Source organism: Giraffa tippelskirchi, chromosome 5 (assembly GCF_054371585.1).
Source record: "Giraffa tippelskirchi isolate mGirTip1 chromosome 5, T2T-mGirTip1v1.2.pri, whole genome shotgun sequence".
NCBI classification, from domain to species: Eukaryota; Metazoa; Chordata; class Mammalia; order Artiodactyla; family Giraffidae; genus Giraffa; species Giraffa tippelskirchi.
The window spans coordinates 45,318,418-45,336,820 of record NC_137279.1 but is presented as its reverse complement, the minus strand read 5'-3'; the positions used below and the strand labels follow the sequence as shown (position 1 = coordinate 45,336,820).

Below are 18,403 nucleotides of genomic sequence, written 5' to 3'. Positions count from 1 at the left end.
TACTGATGAAATTCTTTATGATTGGCATCCATATATAGCCCCTAAAGCACTACTTGCTGTTTATCATGTCAGTGCACTGCAAAAGAACCTAGGAATAATATATGATCAAAGGTTTTCTTTGGCACATAAAGTTATAAGCCACAACTAACTATTCCTTTGGTATATACTCTGTCCAAAGAGGACTCCACCACCACCACCAACCACAAAATAGAAAGAAAAATTTCCTTTAGAGACAAAATGTGGGGCACTGGTATGGCACTGCTAACTTTAAAGAAGGGGAAAAATATGGATTTTCGTCAGTCCTATTCAGAGAGTAAGATACGCTGCTAAGATTGTAGTTTGGCATCCCTTAAGGAATGCACTGAGAACCCAGCCAGCACACAGTGAAGAAACAAGGCTTATCCTGTCTCTGCCCTATCGGCTCAGCATGCCCAGGGTGACGGTACTGTTAAGATACCCAGGCAGCTCCCTTGTGGTGAATGAAACTGGAGAAGCCAGCAAGAAAGACAGGACAAGGAGCTGCCAAAACATAGCTTTAGATGATGTATGTGAAGAAATGAATTTAAATTGTTAGAGGTTAGATAAAAATAGCTGCTGCTTAATTTGAGCAAAAATGTTAAGTGTCCTGCATAAAGAAGCACAACCACAAAAATCACAAAGTTTCTACTCGTTGACGCTTGCTACAGGTTTACTCGGGGGTGTGGGTGGTATCCTGGATGTCAGATGGCACTGATGTTTTCGGCCATCTTCATACACCTGAAGAGCAGTGTCATAGCAGCATGCCTAGATTTTGACACTTTCTAAAAGGTAGTGGAAATATGATTGTGTTTATTTGGGTTTGTATTGTATTACAACCAACAAGGGATTAATGATAGGAATGCTAATCCAGTAGCTATTTTAATGAATTTACTTGTGGTTTCCAGCATTTTTGAGGGGTCTTATGTCTTTAAAATACATAACTTATTCCTCACCTCCTCTAAGGTCAGGTATTTTTCAGTTTTACTAATGTGCTTTGGGAGAATTGCTGTTTTTATAGATTTATGACATGATTATTGGCTATTTTCCTATCGATATGTATCATGGTAAACTCCAGATGAAGGTACATGTGAAGATACTGGTATGTTTAGCAGAAGGGCTTCCCCAATGGCTCAGTGGTAAATCTGCCTGCCAATGCAGACGATGCAGGAGATGCAGGTTTGAGCTTTGGGTTGGGAAGATCCCCTGGAGGAAGAAATGGCACCCTATGCCAGTATTCTTGCCTGGAGAATCCCATGACCAGGGGAGCCTGGCAGGCTACAGTCCGTGGGGTCGCAGAGAGTCAGACACAACTGAGCGCCTGAGCGTGCGCACCTTTAGGGGAAAGTGAAACCTCTTCTTAGGGAAAGTTAAAAGTGAGTTACTCTTAACTGGGAGTATCGTCATGTACCACTCTGAATAACTCAGTACTGGAAGGTGGGGCTTCTCATCCTACATCTGCTGCTTCTCTCTCGTGTGGAGATGGACAAATTGTTTTACGCCCACAGGAAATTATGATCTTTGAAGTGTCTTCAGTCTTTCAGATTCTCTGGTAGGATGTTTTATATGAATTTATCTAGGTAGATTTCTATATGTTTTATACTCAGTTTGTCAACTTTATACAAAAAAGTCTACTGGGAGTTTTCTGTGAGACTGTGTTCAATTTATAGAAGAATTTGGGGAGGATTGGCGTTTGAAAATGCTGGACCTCTTCATTTGTTTAGGCCTTCTTTAATTAATCTCAGTAATGTTTCATAATTTTCAATATTTAGTTCTTATTCATATTTTGTTAAATTTATCCATAAGTATTTCATGTCTTCTGATGTGAATGATAATGATACTTTAAAATTTTATTTTCATATTGTTCACTACCAGTAGAAATAGGATTGATTTTTGTATGTGGATCTTGTATCCTACAAGCTATTAATTTAAGTCGTTTTTTTGTACATGACGTAGGGTTATCTAAATAGATGACCATATTTTATATAAATAAAAAGCTTTACTTCATTTTCAATCTCTATGTATTTTTATTTCTTTTCCTTTATTATATTGGCTAGGACCTTTCTACAATGTGGAATAGAAATGATGAGAGTTAACATCCTGGTTTTGTTTCTAAGGAGAGAAAACATTGTTTCTAGGGAGAAAGCATTGTTTACCATTAAATATGACATTAATCACATCTAACACTGAAATATTCATTACTAAACATCATTCTCCAGTAAAAAAAATCAAAGTTATTTGGAGAGGTAGTTGATCTCACAGCTGAGATGGGGAAGGTAAAAGAAGAGCCCAAGGAATTTTGTGGTGCCAGAAAGTAAAAAAAAAAAAAACAAGGTAAGATGGAAAGGTTCATGTTAATAGAACACAGGAACCAACCTTAAATAATTCCCAGTGGTGAAAGCTGGAAAAATTTCAGTAGCAAAACAAATATTGTATGTGACCCAAAGAATGAGATACATGTCCATTAGTCTATACTGTGAAATTAGTGATTGAAAAAATAGATAAAATATTGAAAAGAGACATGTCTTCATTGTAGCAGTAGTAGTATTGTTGCTCAGTCATGTCTGACTCTTTGAGACCTCATGGACTATATCCTGCCAAGCTCCTCTATCCATGGGATTCTCCAGGCAAGAATACTGGAGTGGGTTGCTGTTCCCTTCTCCAGGGGATCTTCCTGACCCAGGGATTGAACCCAGGTCTCCCATATTGAAGGCAGATTCTTTATCACCTGAGCCACCAGGGAAGCCCCATGTTCATTATAGGTGAATTCCAATTAATAAATGTAGAAAGAATCAGGGAAATAGAAAATTATCATTAAGAACCCCAGAATAAAAATTGCTATATGAGATTCACCAATGAATGCTAAAATTATTGGGTAAAAGTAAAGAAACAGGATACTTTCTTGTCCACATATCTCTCTCAAAATATATATTTACAAAGATTAAAAGAGTAATTTTAGAGTTAAAAAAAAACAAACAAACAAACCCTTGGCAGACATTGCAGAATCATTGTAACCCATGATATAATAGCATGAGAAGGCTCTATCACTTTTGTAGTATTCTTCAAAATGAATGACCTCAGTATAATCATGAGAAAACCTGAAGAAACCTGCATGGAGAGATATATACCTCAAAATAATTGGTCAGATAGGTTTAAAGGTGTCAGCTTCATGAAAGGCAAAGAATGATTGTGGAACTTTCACAAACTGAAGAGACGAAGGTGGCATGATGAAATGTAGTATGGAATTCTAGATTGGATCTTGGAATAGAAAAGGGCCCTAAGTGGAAAAACTGGTGAAATCTAAATAAAGTTGGTAGCTGATGAAAAAGTGAAAGTGTTAGTTGCTCAGTCATGTCCAACCCTATGCGACCCCATGGACTGTAGCCCGCCAGGCTCCTCTGTCCATGGAATTCTCCAGGCAAGAATACTGGAGTGGGTAACCATTCCCTTCTCCAGGGGATCTTCCCCATCCAGGGTCGAACCTGCATTATAGGCAGATTCTTCACTGTTTAAGGCACCAGGGAAGTTTTGCTTAATTTGTTTTTATCTCTTTCTAAAGTATATGTGCTACAATCTTTGAAGAGTGGCTACAGTAATACCTGTCTCATCTACATCCCTCACTGAATCATCTCCCTCACCTCCACCTGTTCCCTGGTGTAACACGTATTGTCTGCTCCCTCCTTGTTATTATCATCAGTCAGCTCAGGACGGAATTCGTACATTTCACAACCAGTGAAAACCAGTGCCTACCCTGTTTTGAAGTCCTTCTTTCCATTTCTTGCTCAAGTTTATCCATCTTTTCTTGTCTTTTCCTTCCATACAAGGAAAGATTCTGGAGTTGTTTTGGCAGTATTTGGACCTAGGGCAGAACATTCTATTAGATTTTTTAATGACATTTTCTGTTCATTCTCTTCTTTCTTTCAAAAAGATAAACAACACAGTATAAATCCAGGAGGAAGTATGTCACGGTACATGCAGATATCTCCCCCTCCATGGCATACCCAGGGCAGCCATGTTTGTTGTTTCTAGTAGTTCAAGAAAGTATTTGCACACTCTCAATTTTGGAGTTTTTCTTTTCTGCTTTATTGTGCTTCTTACTCACTGTTTCTGGTTTTTTCTCATCCTAATTATCAATAGTATATTTTTCAAGGTCTTCACTGCTTGCGTCACATTTTCTCACTGGTGCTGCTGCTGCTGCTAAGTCGATTCAGTCATGTCCAATTCTGTGCGACCCCATAGGTGGCAGCCCACCAGGCTCCGCCATCCCTGGGATTGTCCAGGCAAGAACACTGGAGTGGGTTGCCAGTTCCCTCTCCAGTGCATAAAAATGAAAAGTGAAAGTGAAGTTGCTCAGTTGTGTCCAACTCTTTGTGACCCCATGGACTGCAGCCTACCAGGCTCCTCTGTCCATGGGATTTGCCAGGCACGAGTACTGGAGTGAGGTGCCATTGCCTTCTGCGTTTCTCACTGCAGTCAAGTCATGAGAGAACTTATACTTACCTCCTTTAGTGCTCTGCCCGTGCATATACCACAGATTCATGATCTGTACCTTTACTTAGTTTTTGAGCAACAGCTACAGGTTTGAATAGCTCATTTAGCTCTTGTAATTCTTACTGTTTGTTTGAATAGCTCATTTAGCTCTTGTAATTCTTACTGTTTGTCATCCAGTAATCTTTTTCTACTCCACCTTTTGGCTTCTCCAAGTCTTAGCAGGTTTGGAGAAGGTGGAGGGTGGATTGTGGAGACAGCTGGCACCAGACAGACTTTAGCACAGCTAGATAACATCATGGGGTCTGTATCCATGGTAGGAGGAGAAAGAGGAACACACAGGCTTAATCACTGCACCATACTTTGACTTTTTCCTTATTCATTAGATAATATATGACTTCCAATGGAATGTGCAGCCCATTTTTATTTAATTCAATTATTAACATAGTTGGGTTTAAATCTGCCATCTTGCAATTTTATTCCTTTTTTATCTACCTTTTGAATATTTTTGTTTTGATTTTATCTTAGCTATTGTCTCATTAGCTATTCTCCTTTGTTTTTTTGTCTTGAGGTTGTTTTAGAGTTTTCTGTATATATGTTTAACTTACCACACTGTGCCTTCAATTAATATTATAAACATATCACTTTGAATAGCATATTTCTATTTCCCCTTCCATTCTTCATTTTCATATATTCTACTTTCACATGTTATAAACCATCACAATATATCACAATTCTGTTTAGCTTTAGACAATTATATTTTAATGTGCTAAAAATGCTTTATATTTACTACTAGTAGCATTCTCCTGGAGAAGGCAATGGCACCGCACTCCAGTACTCTTGCCTGGAAAATCCCAGGGACGGCGGAGCCTGGTGGGCTGCCGTCTATGGCGTCGCACCGAGTCAGACACGACTGAAGCGACTTAGCAGCAGCAGCGGTAACATTCTCCATTGCTTTATGGAGATCCATGCTCCCATCTGGTATCTTTTTCTTTGTTTGATGAAATAGTATTAAAGTTACACTGGCACTTTTCATGACTGAATTATGACTTCCTATTTTCTGATTGAAAAATTCACCATGAAGAATTTGGTGATTGATGGCAGTTATGCCACTGTTAGTGATTGTTGTTGTTTTCTTATGTAAAGCAAGGTTAGACAAGTACAACATGAACACTCAACAGAGAAAAGAAAGAGGCTAAACAGATGCATCTAGGTAGCTTCACATCGATGTTCTCCTTATCCTACTCAAGTGGTAGTCCAGGCTAAGACTTCAGATCAGAGAAAAATGAGCCACAAATATCTACCAAATGTTCTGACAGTTTAACTTTAAAATTACTCTCTTCTGTTGATTGTGAGGCATTGCACTGAGGATATAAAAGAACACAGACAGCTGTCAAAACCATGTTAGTTATGATATGAAATGCAAATGGTTTAAGCTTTAAAACCCTCAAGTGGGTTAAAAACAAAATGTAACTAGATGTTCTGTGTAAGAATCTCACCTAAAACAAAATTACACATAAAAATGGATGAAATAAGAGGATAAACAGAGGTATAACAGTCAAATGTCACAAAAAGTGAACAGACAGTAGTAATTTTGAGCTCAGTAGAGTTCAGCATATAAACATTAAATGTGAGAAGTCATTTTTGGCACAATGAGCAATAGTATAATCTTCAATGTAAAAATTAAAATTTTTGCACCAAATAGGATTTGTGTACACAAAGCACTATTATAAATGCCAGAAGGCCTGATAGAACACAATTTCTTCTTAATGTGGCAGAGGTTCATCAATTTTCTTGATCTTTTCAAAAAGCCAGCTTGTGATTTGGTGATTTTCTCTATCAGTTTTCAATTTTAAAATTTATGGATTTCTACCCTAATTTTTATTTATTTTCTTATTATTTCAGATTTTATTTGCTCTTCTATTTCTGGCTTCCTAAACTGGAAGCATAGATGATTGCTTTTAGAGCTTTCTTTTTGAATGTGTGATTCAGCACTGTAAGTTTTCCTATATAGACTATTTTTACTGCATCCCACAAACTTTAATGAGTTGCATTTATTTTTGTTTACTTAAAAATATATTTAAAATTTTCTTGAAATGTCTTATTTGACCCATGTGTTATTTGGAACTGTATTATTTGATCTCTGCTGCTGCTAAGTCGCTTCAGTCGTGTCCAACTCTGTGCAACCCTATAGATGGCAGCCCACCAGGCTCCTCCGTCCCTGGGATTCTCCAGGCAAGAACACTGGAGTGGGTTGCCATTTCCTTCTCCAATGCATGAAGTCGCTCAGTCGTGTCCGACTCTTCGCGACCCCATGGACTGCAGCCTACCAGGCTCCTCCGTCCATGGGCTTTTCCAGGCAAGAGTATTGGAGTGGGTTGCCATTGCCTCCTCAGATTTGATCTCTATTTGAAATTTTTCCAGATATATTTATCTTATTGATTGCCAGTTTAATTTTTTTGTGGTCTGAGAGCATACCTTTGTATAATTTCTGTTCTTTTAAATTTAAGATGTGTTTTATGACCTGGAATATGGTTTCTCTTGGTAAATGTTCTGTGAGCTTAAATAGAATATGTATTCTGCTATTGTTGGAGGAGGTAGTCTATAAATATCAACTCGATCCAGTTGGCTGATGTTGCTTTTCAGTCCTTACTACTTTTCTGCCTTCTGAAATTGTCAATTACTGATAAAGGGATGTTAAAAGTCTCCAACTATCATAGTGAATTAAATCTATTTCTCCTTACGGTTCTTATCAGTTTTTGGCTATTGTATTTCAAAACTCTCTCGTTAGATGCATACACATTAAGCATTGTTATGTCTTTCTGGAGAGTTAACCCCTTCATCATTATGTAATGTTTCTTTTTGTATGATAACTTTCAATCCTCTGAAGTTGGCTCTGTCTGAAAGTAATAAGGCTATTCCAGCTTTCTTTTGATAAGTGTTACCATGGTTTCGCCTTACTTTTTTTTTAACCTACAATTAATGCAGTCTTAGATCACATTAGTTTGTTTTTTTTTTTAATCGAAGTATAGTTGATTTACAATATCCTGTTAGTTTTAGGTGTATAGCATAGTGATTCAGTTGTACATATATGTATATTTTTCTTTGTATTCAGATTCTCTTCCCTTATAGGTTATTACAAGATACTGTGTATAGTTCCCTGTGCTATACAGTAGATCCTTCTTGGTTATCTATTTTATATATAGTAGTGTGTATGCTAATGCCAATCTCATAATTTATCTCTCTCCCTACTGCTTCTCCCCTTTGGTAACTGTTAGTTTGTTTTCTATACTGTGAATCTTCTTTCTGTTTGGAAATAAGTTCATTTGTATCTTTTTTTAGGTTTTTCATATAAGCGCTATCATATGATACTTTATCTTTCACTGTCTAGCTTATTTCACTTAGTGTGTTAATCTCTAGGTCCATCTATGTTGCTGCAAATGGGATTATTTTATGTCTGAACAATATTCTATTGTATATTTGTATACTACATCTTTTTTGTCCATGCATCTGTCAGTGGACATTCAGATTGCTTCCATATCTTGGATATTGTAAATAGTGATGCTATGAAAAGTGGAGTGCATGTACCTTTTTAAACTGTGATTTTCCCCAAATATACGCCCAGGAGTGGGATTGCAGAATCATATGTAGTTCTATTTTTAGTTTTTAAAGAAACCTCCATACTGTTCTGCACAGTGGTTGTACCATTTTACATCGCTGCCAACAGTGAGGGAGGGTTCGTGTCCCCCCCCCCACAACCTCTCTAGCATTTATTATTTGTAGACTTTTGATGATGGCCATTCTGATCAATGTGAGGTGACACCTCATTGTGGTTTTGAGTCAGATTTCTCTAATAATTAGCGATGTTGAGCATCTTTTCATGTGCGTTTTGGCCATTTGTATGTCTTCCTTGGACAGTTACATGTAAAAGAATGAAATTAGAACATCCTCTAACTCCATACATAAATATAAACTCAAAATGTATTAGAGACCTAAGTGTAAGACCAAATACTATAAAAATCCTAGAGGAAAACATAGGCAGCACACTATCTGACATAAGTTGCAGCAATATCTTTTTAAATTCACCACCACAGGTGGCACTAGTGGTAAAGAACCCACCTACCAATGCAGGAGATGTAAGAGATGCAGGTTCAATCCCTGGGTTGGGAAGATCCCCTGGAGGAGGGCATGGCAACCCACTCCAGTATTCTTGCCTGGAGAATCCCAGGGACAGAGGAGTCTGGCGGGCTACAGTCCATGGGGTCACAAAGATTCAGACAACTGAAACTGAAACAGCTTAACAAGCATGCAGCCATATCTTTTTTAATTTGTCTCCTTAAGTAATGGGGGAAAAAAAATAAATGGGACCTGATTAAAATTAAAAGCTTTTGCACAGCAAAGGACACCATTCAGAAAATAAAAAGGTAACCTGCTGGGGAATTCCCTGGCAGTCCATGGTTAGGACTCTGCACTTTCACTCCAGAGGACACAGGTTCAGTTCCTGGTCAGGGAACTAAGATCTCACATGCTGTATGGCACTGCCAAAAGAAACAAACAAATGACAACCTGCAGAATGGGAGAAAATATTTGTAGATAATGTGACCAACAAGGGGTTAATCTCCAAAATATATAGACAGCTCTTATAGTTCAGTATGAAAAAAAAAAACAAACAAAAAATGAGCAGAAGATCTAAATAGGTATCCCCTACTTTTAGTTTCTTTGTGTCTTTATATTTAAAGTAGATTTCTGGTAGGTAACAAATGATTGAGTCTTGTTTTTTTATCCACTCTTAACAGTGTTTGTCTTGTTTTTAAGACATTGACATTTAAAGTGATATTGACATAGTTGAAATAGTATTTGTTCATTGAATTAATGGTTGAATTAATTTTCTGTTCCTTGTCCTATTCTTTGCATCTTCTTTTGTGTTCCACTTTTTTTGCCACTCTGACTTCCGTGGTTTTAAGTGAGTGTTTTTTAAAACTGCATGTTTTATTCTCTCTTACCATATCATTTACACTTCCTTTAAATTTTTTTAGTGCTTGCCCTTAAGTTTGCAGTCTATAGTTATAACTAATTCAAGACCTTTTTAAAATAATACTATACCACTTCATGAATAGTACAAGTTTCTTATAACATTGCTGTCATTAATTTCACTTACCCATAAACTGGAGTTATTGTACATATTATTGCATTATTATTTTGAATAAACTTTTTTTTTTTGGCCACACTGTGCAGGATCTTAGGTATTGAACCTGTTCTGCCTGCATTGGGAGTGCAGAGTCTTAACCACTGGACTGCCAGAAAAGTCCCATTGAACAAACTTTTGTCTAATTATTTCACTTAAGAATACAGAAAAACTGCTGTCCACCTGAGACTATCACAACATTGTTAATCATCTATATTCCAATATGAAACAAAAAGTTAAAAAAAAAATCCAATGATAGAAGAAAAAAAAGGAATATGGAAAAAATGTTATTTAATCTTCGTGTATTCCTACTTTAATGCTCTTCCTTTCTTTAATGTAGATCTGCGTTTCTGACCTATATCACTTGCTTTGTTTTGATGAGCTTCTTTTAACAGTTTTTGTAAGGCAGTTCTCCTGGTGAAAATTAACTCAATTTTTGTCTGGGAAAGTATGTATTTTTCCTTATTTTTGAAGAATAATTTTGCTGTATACATAATTCTAGGTTAATGCTTTGTCATTCAGTACTATTTCACTCCATTTTCTCCCTGTTTGCCTGGTTACTGAAGAGAAATTCAATGTAATTCTTAGCTTTGCACCTCTAGATAAGTGTTTTACTCTTTGTGTGAGTATGCATGCATGCGTGTATGCACATGCCCACTTCTGACTTCTCTCAAAATTTTATTTTGTCTTTAAACTTCTTCCATTTGAATGGCTATACCTATTGCTAAGTGTGGATTTGGGGATATTTATCTTGATTGATATTCTCTGAACTTCCAAGATCTGTAGTATGGTACCTAGCACTAATTTTGGAATACTGTTCTTGCTTCATGTATTTCTTCTGCGCCTTTCTGTCCCTCCTCTTCTCTTAGTCCCGTTACATGTACATTACATCTTTTATAGTTGTCTCAGAATGCTTGGATATTCTGTTCTCTTTTATTCTTCTTTCTCTTTGTATTTCAGTTTTGAAAGTTTCTTAACATTTCTTCAAGCTCACCAGTTATTTTCTTGACTGTGTTCTGACTATTGGTGAACCTATCAAAGACAAAGGCATTCTTAATTTCTGTGGTGGTGTTTTTGATTGCTAGCATTTCCTTTGATGCTTTCTTAAAGATTCCATTTATCTACTTATATTACTCACCTATTCTTGCTTGTAATTCACTTTTTCTACTAAAGCCTTTAGTATAATAATCATAGCTGCTTCAAATTCCTGGTCTCATAATTCCAACATCTCTCTCTTTCTCTCTCTGTCATATCTGAGGCTTGCTTTGTATCTTGAAAATATACATTTTTATCCCTTTAGTATGTTTTGTAATTTTTTTGTTGAAAGTCAGACATTATGTACTGAGTAAAAGAAATTGAGGAAATTGAGGTAAATAGGTCTTTAGTGGGGGTGTTATGTGTATCTCACTAGTTTACCAGGTTTGAACATACTTAATAGTTTTAGTGCCATGTTTTTTAAGGCGATAGTCTATATAATATAGATGATCGTGTCATCTGTTTCCAACTTGTATCCCTTTTCTTGCCTCATTGCATTGACTAAGATTGCCAGAACAATGTTGTATAGAGATGGTGAGAATAGACATTTAATTATTACTAATTTGGGGCAGATAGTATTTGCATTTCCCCTTCTGATTATGATATTAGCTATAGGTTTTTTTATGATTGCCATCTCTCAGGTTAAAATTATCTGCTGTTTATTTCCTGAGCACTTTTGTTATGAACAGATGCTGGGTTTTGTCAGATACATTTTTCTGCATTCGTAGAGATAATTGTGTAATGTTTCTACTTTAGTTTATTAATATAGTGAATCACATAGATTTTCAAATATTACACCTATATTGCATGCCTAGAATAAACTTCTAAACAATCATGGTATATTATCTTTTTTATATATTGCTAGATTTTTGTTAGTCTTTTTATTTTTGAATTGATACTCATAGGAAGCATTGGGCTATACTTTTCATGTACTATCTGGTTTTAGAATCAGGATAATAATGCTAGACGCTGAAAATAAATGGTGTTCCCTTTTTTATTTTATGGAAAAGTTTGCATAAAGTTACTCTATTTCCTCTTTCAGTGTTGATAGAATGTCCTGTGAAGTCATCTGAGCCTAGACTAAAGAAATTCAGTTTATTCAGTGTATGTTCAACATTTCTAATTATCTGTTTCTTTTCAATGAGATTTTGTAGTTTATATGTTTCAAGGAATTGTAATACTTTATCTAATTATTGAATTCATTGACACTGAGTTGATGGATTATTTGCTTTATTTTTCTATTCCTTTTACCTTGTTTTATAAATTAGCTCTTCCTTTTAGCCAGTTACATTGAAAAGTTAATACACTTGAATCCTTTCTTCTTTTGTAATATGACCTTGTAGTACAGTATTTTTACTACCTCTAAGCGTTGCTATAGCTGCATCATGTAAGTTTTTTTGTCATATTATGATTTAATTTTTATTTCAAGATGCTTTTTAATTTTCCTTAAGCTATCTTCTTTTACTCTATAGATTATTGAAGTATGTTGTTTGATTTACAATATTTGGAAATTTGTTAACTATTTTTCTGTTTAGGTTTCTAGTCTAATTCTGTTGTTAAGGAACATACTTTTATAATTTTAAAACTTTAAATTTTTGAGGTTTATTTTATGAAAAAATATGATTTATGTTGATGAGTGCTTCATATACATTGAAAATAATGTGCTTCTTTCCTTGTTATATACAGTGTTCTATAAATGTCAATTGGATCAAGTGGGTTAATAGTTTTAAGTATTCTACATCCTTACTGATTGTTTGACTGCTTGCTTTTATCAGTTAGTAAGAGAAGATAAGTAAAATCCTGAGCTATAATTGTGGTGTTGACTAATTCTCTTTTAGTTCTATCACTTTTGCTTTATTTATTTATTTTTTTTTATTTTATAAATTTATTTATTTTAGTTGGGGGCTAATTACTTTACAATATTGTAATAGTTTTTGCCATACATTGACATGAATCAGCCATGGGTTTACATGTGTTCCCCTTCCTGGACCCCCCACCCACCTCCCTCCCCATCCCATCCCTCTGGGTCATCCCATTGCCCCGGCCCTGAGCCCTTGTCTCATGCATCGAACATGGAATGGTGTTCTGTTTCACATATGATAATATACAAGTTTCAATGCTATTCTCCCAGAACGTCCCACCCTCACCTTCTCCCTCAGAGTCCATAAAATTGTTCCATGCATCTGTGTCTCTTATTCTGTCTCGCATATAGGGTTATCGTTACCATCTTTCAAATTCCATATATATGCATTAGTATACTGTATTGTTGTTTTTCTTTCTGGCTTACTTCACTCTGTATAATGGGCTCCAGTTTCATCCATCTCAGTAGAACCGATTCAAATGTATTTTTTTAATGGCTGAGTAATATTCCATTGTGTATATGTACCACAGCTTCCTTATCCATTCGTCTGCTGAAGGACATCTAGGTTGCTTTCAATAGCCAGGACATGGAAGCAACCTAGATGTCCTTCAGCAGACGAATGGATAAGGAAGCTGTGGTACATATACACTTTTGCTTTAAACTTGCAGTCTGTTCTTAGGTGCACCCAGTTTTAAGACTGTTATAACTTCTTTAAGTGAATTTCATCACCTCATCTAGGTTAGCCAGCTTTTTGCATAAAGATTAGAGTGGCTATACATGAAATAGAAAATATAAAATAGAGAAAGTCAATAAAACCAAAAATAGTTGATTGTTTGAAAAGATCATAATTGACAAATTTTTAACTAGATTGGCTAAGAAAATGAGAAAAAATATTAAAATCACAGGTGAAAAACATTAATATTGATTTTACAGAAATAAAAAGGGTTGTAAGAGGATAATGTGAACAGCTATACACTAATAAAGTGGATAAACCTGTATGCATTGGAAAAATTCCTAGAAACACACAAACTGCCAAAATGACTCAAGTAGAAGTGTGTGTGTTAGTCACTCAGTCATGTTCAACTTGGCGACTCCATGGACTTTAGCCCACTAGGCTCCTCTGCTCTGTCCATGGAATTCTTCAGGCCAGAGTACTGGAGTGGGTTGCCATGCCTTTCTCCAGGGAATCTTCCCAACCCAGGGATCAACCCTGGGTCTCCTGCATTGCAGGCAGATTCTTCACCAGCTGAGCTACATGGGAAGCCCCCCAAGTAGCAGTAGAAAATTTGAATAGACCTAAACACTAATAAGGACTGATAGGGACAAAGTAAACCGAAAACTCCAATAAAGAAAAGCCCAAGCAAGATCAGATGGCTTCACTAGAGAGTTATTCAAACATTGAAAGGAGAAATGATGCCACCCCTTCTCAAATTCTTCAAAGAAATTGAAGAGTACTGAATGCTTGCTGACTGTTAGGACAGCATTACTCTGATTCCAAAGTTATGCAGACACACAGCAACAAAACTACACAGCAGTATCCCCAGTTAATTCCCACGAAAGTACTAGCAAACCAATCAGTGGCATATTAAAGGGATTATACATCCTAAAGAAGTGAGTTTTATTCCGGGAATGTAAAAATTCAATATACTAAAACCAATCAATGTAATACCCTACTTTAATAGAATAAAGAAAAAAAAAAGGTGATCTCAGTTGGTACAGAAAAAACTTTTGACAAAGTTCAACACCCTTTTCATGATAAAAGAACCAAAACAAACAAACAAAATTATACTTAGAAAACTAGAAATAGAAAGAAACTTCCTCATCATAATATAAACCGTTTGTGAACCCACAGGTCACACACTCAAATGATGAAAGTCTGAAAGCTTTTCCCCAAAGATAAGGAAGAAGACAAGGATGCCTGCTTTCAGCATATCAACATATTAACAAAAAGATGCTCCTCTTTTCAGCATAATACTAGAAATTGTTGTCAGAGTATTTAGCAAGAACAGGCAATAAAATGCAATCAGATGGAAAAGGAAGTAGTAAAACTACTTCTGTTAACAGATGACATGATCTTATATGTAGAAAACACTAAGGAATACACACACACACCAAAAAACCTCTTAAAGCTAATAAAATCACACACAAATATATTATATTTCTATCCATTTGATAAAAACAATATGAAAAACAATTTAAGAAAATTCCATGTTAAATAGCGTCATAAGAAAATATTTAGGGGTAAATTTAGTTGTTATATAATAATGTATATTATTCTATATAACTACATAAGAATTATTATGTGTAATAATTTATTAGACCAGATGGACTTAATTGATTTATATATATATAATTTTATAAATTTATGTACATATACATACATGCATATATAAATGAATACATCTATCTGGTCTAATGCATCATTTTAAGCCTTACTGATTTTCTGTCTGGATGATCTGTCCATTGATGTAAGCGGTGTGTTAAAGTGCGCCTCTACTACTGTGTTCCTGGCAATTTCTACTTCTATGTCCATTAATATTTGCCTTATATATTGGGCTTCCCTGGTAGTTCAGTTGGTAAAGAATCCGCCTGCAATGCAGGAGACCCCGGTTCGATTCCTGGGTCAGGAAGATCCGCTGGAGAAGAGATAGGCTACCCACTCCAGTATTCTTGGGCCTCCCTTGTGGCTCAGCTGGTAAAGAATCTGCCCGCAATGCTGGAGACCTGGGTTCGATCCCTGGGTTGGGAAGATCGCCTGGAGAAGGGAAAGGCTACGCACTCCAGTATTCTGGCCTGGAGAATTCCATGGACTATACAGTCCATGGGGTCACAAAGAGTCGGAAACAACTGAGCAACTTTGTCTATGTATGTATTCACTATATATTGAAGGCCTCCTATGTTGGGTACATACATACATGTTTACAATTACTGTATCTTCTTGGGTTGATTCCTTGATCGTTGTGTAATGTCTTTTGTCTCTGGCATTGGTCTTTAAAGTCTGTTTTGTCTAGGTATTTGTACTCCAGCTTTCTGTTGATTTTCATGTTCATGCGATACCTTTTCCAGTCCCCTCATTTTCTGTCCGTGTCGTTACATCTGAGGTGAGTCTGTAGGCTGCATATATATATGGGTCTTGTTTTTGTATCTGTTCAGCCACTCTCTGTCTTTTGAATTGAGCATTTAGTCTATTTACTTTTAAGATAATTATCAATAAGTATATTCTTCTTGCTTTTTTTAAAAATTGTTTTGGAGGTGTTTGTGTAGGTCTTTTTTTTCCCCCTTCTTGTTTTGTTCTCATGGTTTGATGACTATATTTAGCGTTATGTCTGGATTTATTTTTTGTATGTGTATCTCTTACAGATTATTTGTGGTTATCAGGATATTACTACCATATACATACATATATAATTGTTTTAAGTTGCTGATCTTTGACTTTCAAATGTACTTTAATAATCCTGCATTTAATACTCTCCTCCGCTCGTGATTACTGTTTTTGATACCATATTTTACATCTAAATGTTGTATATATCTATTAACTGCTTATGGTGGATATAGATGGCTTTACCACTTTTTGTCTTTTAATCTTTCCACTAGCTTTGTACATGGACATTATCCTTTCTTTATTGGGTTGGCCGAAAAGTTCATTTTTGGTTTTTAATGCACATGTTTTGTAGTTCAATTAAAATGCATTAATAAGTGATCCTCCAAACATACTTCTTTGTCCTTCTTAAGGAATACATGCAGATCTTGTTTTACTTCACTTCACTTTATTGTTCTTCACAGATAATGCATGTTTTTGCAAATTGAATGTTTGTGGCAACCCTGTGCCTATCAAGTCTATCAGTACCAATTTTCCAAAAACATTTACTCACCTCATGTATCTATCGCATTTTGATAATTCTTAAAATATTTCAAACTCTTTCATTATTGTATTTATTATGGTGATCTGTGGTCAGTGATCTTTAACATTACTACTTTAATTGTTTGGAGGCTCCATGAGCCACACTTAATGGATGCGCAGTAGACATTGTGTGTGTTCTGACTGCTTCACAGACTGGGCGTTCCACCATTTTTCTCCCTCTTCTCGGGTCTCCTTATTCCCTGAGACACAACATTATTGAAAGAAGGCTGATTGATAACCCTGCAGTGGCCTCCCAGTGTTCAAGGGAAAGGAAGAATTGCATGTCTCTCAGTTTAAATCAAAAGCTAGAAATGATTAAGCTTAGTGAAGAAGGCGTGTTGCAAGCCAAGATAAGCCCAAAACGAGGCTTCTTCTCCAGTTAGCCAAGTTGTGAATGCAAAGGAAAAGTTCTTGAAGGAAATTAAAACTGCTGATCCAGTGAACACACAAATGATGAGAATGCAAAACAGCATTATTGCTAATGTAGAGAAATTTGAATTGTCTGAATAGAAGATCAAAGCAGCCACAGCATTCCCAGAGGCGACAGCCTAATCTGGCGCCACGCCCTGACACTTGCATTCTTTGAAGGCCAAGAGAGGTAAGGAAGGTTCTGAAGAAAATCTTGAAAATGGATGCGCTTCACAAGGTTTAAGGAAAGAAACTGTCTCCATACATAACATAAAAGTTCAAAGTGAAAGAGCAAGTGCTATATAAGAAGCTGCAGCAGATTATCCAGCTAAGATAATTAATAAAGGTGGCTATAGTAAACAACATATTTTCAATGAAGTTAAAACAGCCTTCTTTTGGAAGAAGATGCCATCTAGGACTTACACAGCTAGAGAGGAGACGTCAGTGCCTGGCTTCAGAGCTTCAAAGGACAGACTGACTCTTTTGAGTCAGGGGTTAATGCAACTGGTGGGGCTTCCCAGGTGGCTCGGTGGTAAAAAATCTGCCTGCCCAGTGCAGGATACACAGGAGTCGTGGGTTTGATCCCTGGGCCAGGAAGATCCCCTGGAAGAAGAAATTGGTAACCCACTCCAGTATTCTTGCCTGGAGAATCCCATGGACAGAGAAGCTGGATGGTCTGTAGTCCATGGGGTCACAAAGAGGCAGACACAATTGAGCGACTGAGCACGCATGCACAGTGCAACTGGTGACTTTAAGTTGAAGCCAGTGTTCATTTTATCATTCCAAACATCCTAAGGCTCTTAAGAATTATACTAAATCTACTCTGCCTGTGCTTTAAAAATGGAGCAACAAAGCCTGGATGACAGCACATCTGTTTACAACATAGTTTACCAAATATTCTAAGCTCACTGTTGAGACTTACCACTCAGATTAAAAGATTCCTTTCAAAATATTACTACTGCTCATTACCATGCACCTAGTCATCTAGTGGGAATGTACAGCAAGGTTAATGTTTTCCTGCCTGCTAAGATACATCCATTCCAGTCCGTTTTAGTTCGCTGATTCCTAAAATGTTGATGTTCACTCTTGCCATCTCCGGTTTGACCACTTCCAATTTGCCTTGATTCATGGACCTAACATTCCAGGTTCCTATGCAATATTGCTCTTTACAGCATCGGACTTTACTTCCGTCACCAGTCACATCCACAGCTGGGTATTGTTTTTGCTTTGGCTCCATCTCTTCATTCTTTCTGGAGTTATTTCTCCACTGATCTCCACTAGCATATTGGGCACCTACTGACCTGGGGAGTTCATCTTTCAGTGTCCTATCTTTTTGCCTTTAAATGCTGGACTGGATGAAGCACAAACTGGAATCAAGATTGCTGGCAGAAATATCAATAACCTCAGATATGCAGATGACACAACACTTAAGGCAGAAAGTGAAGAAGAACTAAAGAGCCTCTTGATGAAAGGGAAAGAGGAGATGTTGGCTTAAAACTCAACATTTAGA

General features: G+C 36.5%; 1 protein-coding gene, 1 long non-coding RNA gene and 1 pseudogene across 20 annotated transcripts in view; 2 read left to right on the top strand and 1 right to left on the bottom strand.

Annotated features, from left to right (window-relative positions):
* AKT3 (AKT serine/threonine kinase 3) overlaps positions 1-18,403 on the top strand; it is a 290,227-nt gene that overhangs the window by 251,387 nt on the left and 20,437 nt on the right. The window lies entirely within an intron of this gene.
* Positions 3,525-4,555, bottom strand: LOC145507463 (zinc finger CCCH domain-containing protein 15 pseudogene; annotated as a pseudogene).
* Positions 5,029-8,926, top strand: LOC145506207 (uncharacterized). Its single transcript, XR_014053626.1, has 2 exons — positions 5,029-5,337; positions 6,713-8,926. It is a non-coding gene; the product is annotated as an uncharacterized LOC145506207 (long non-coding RNA).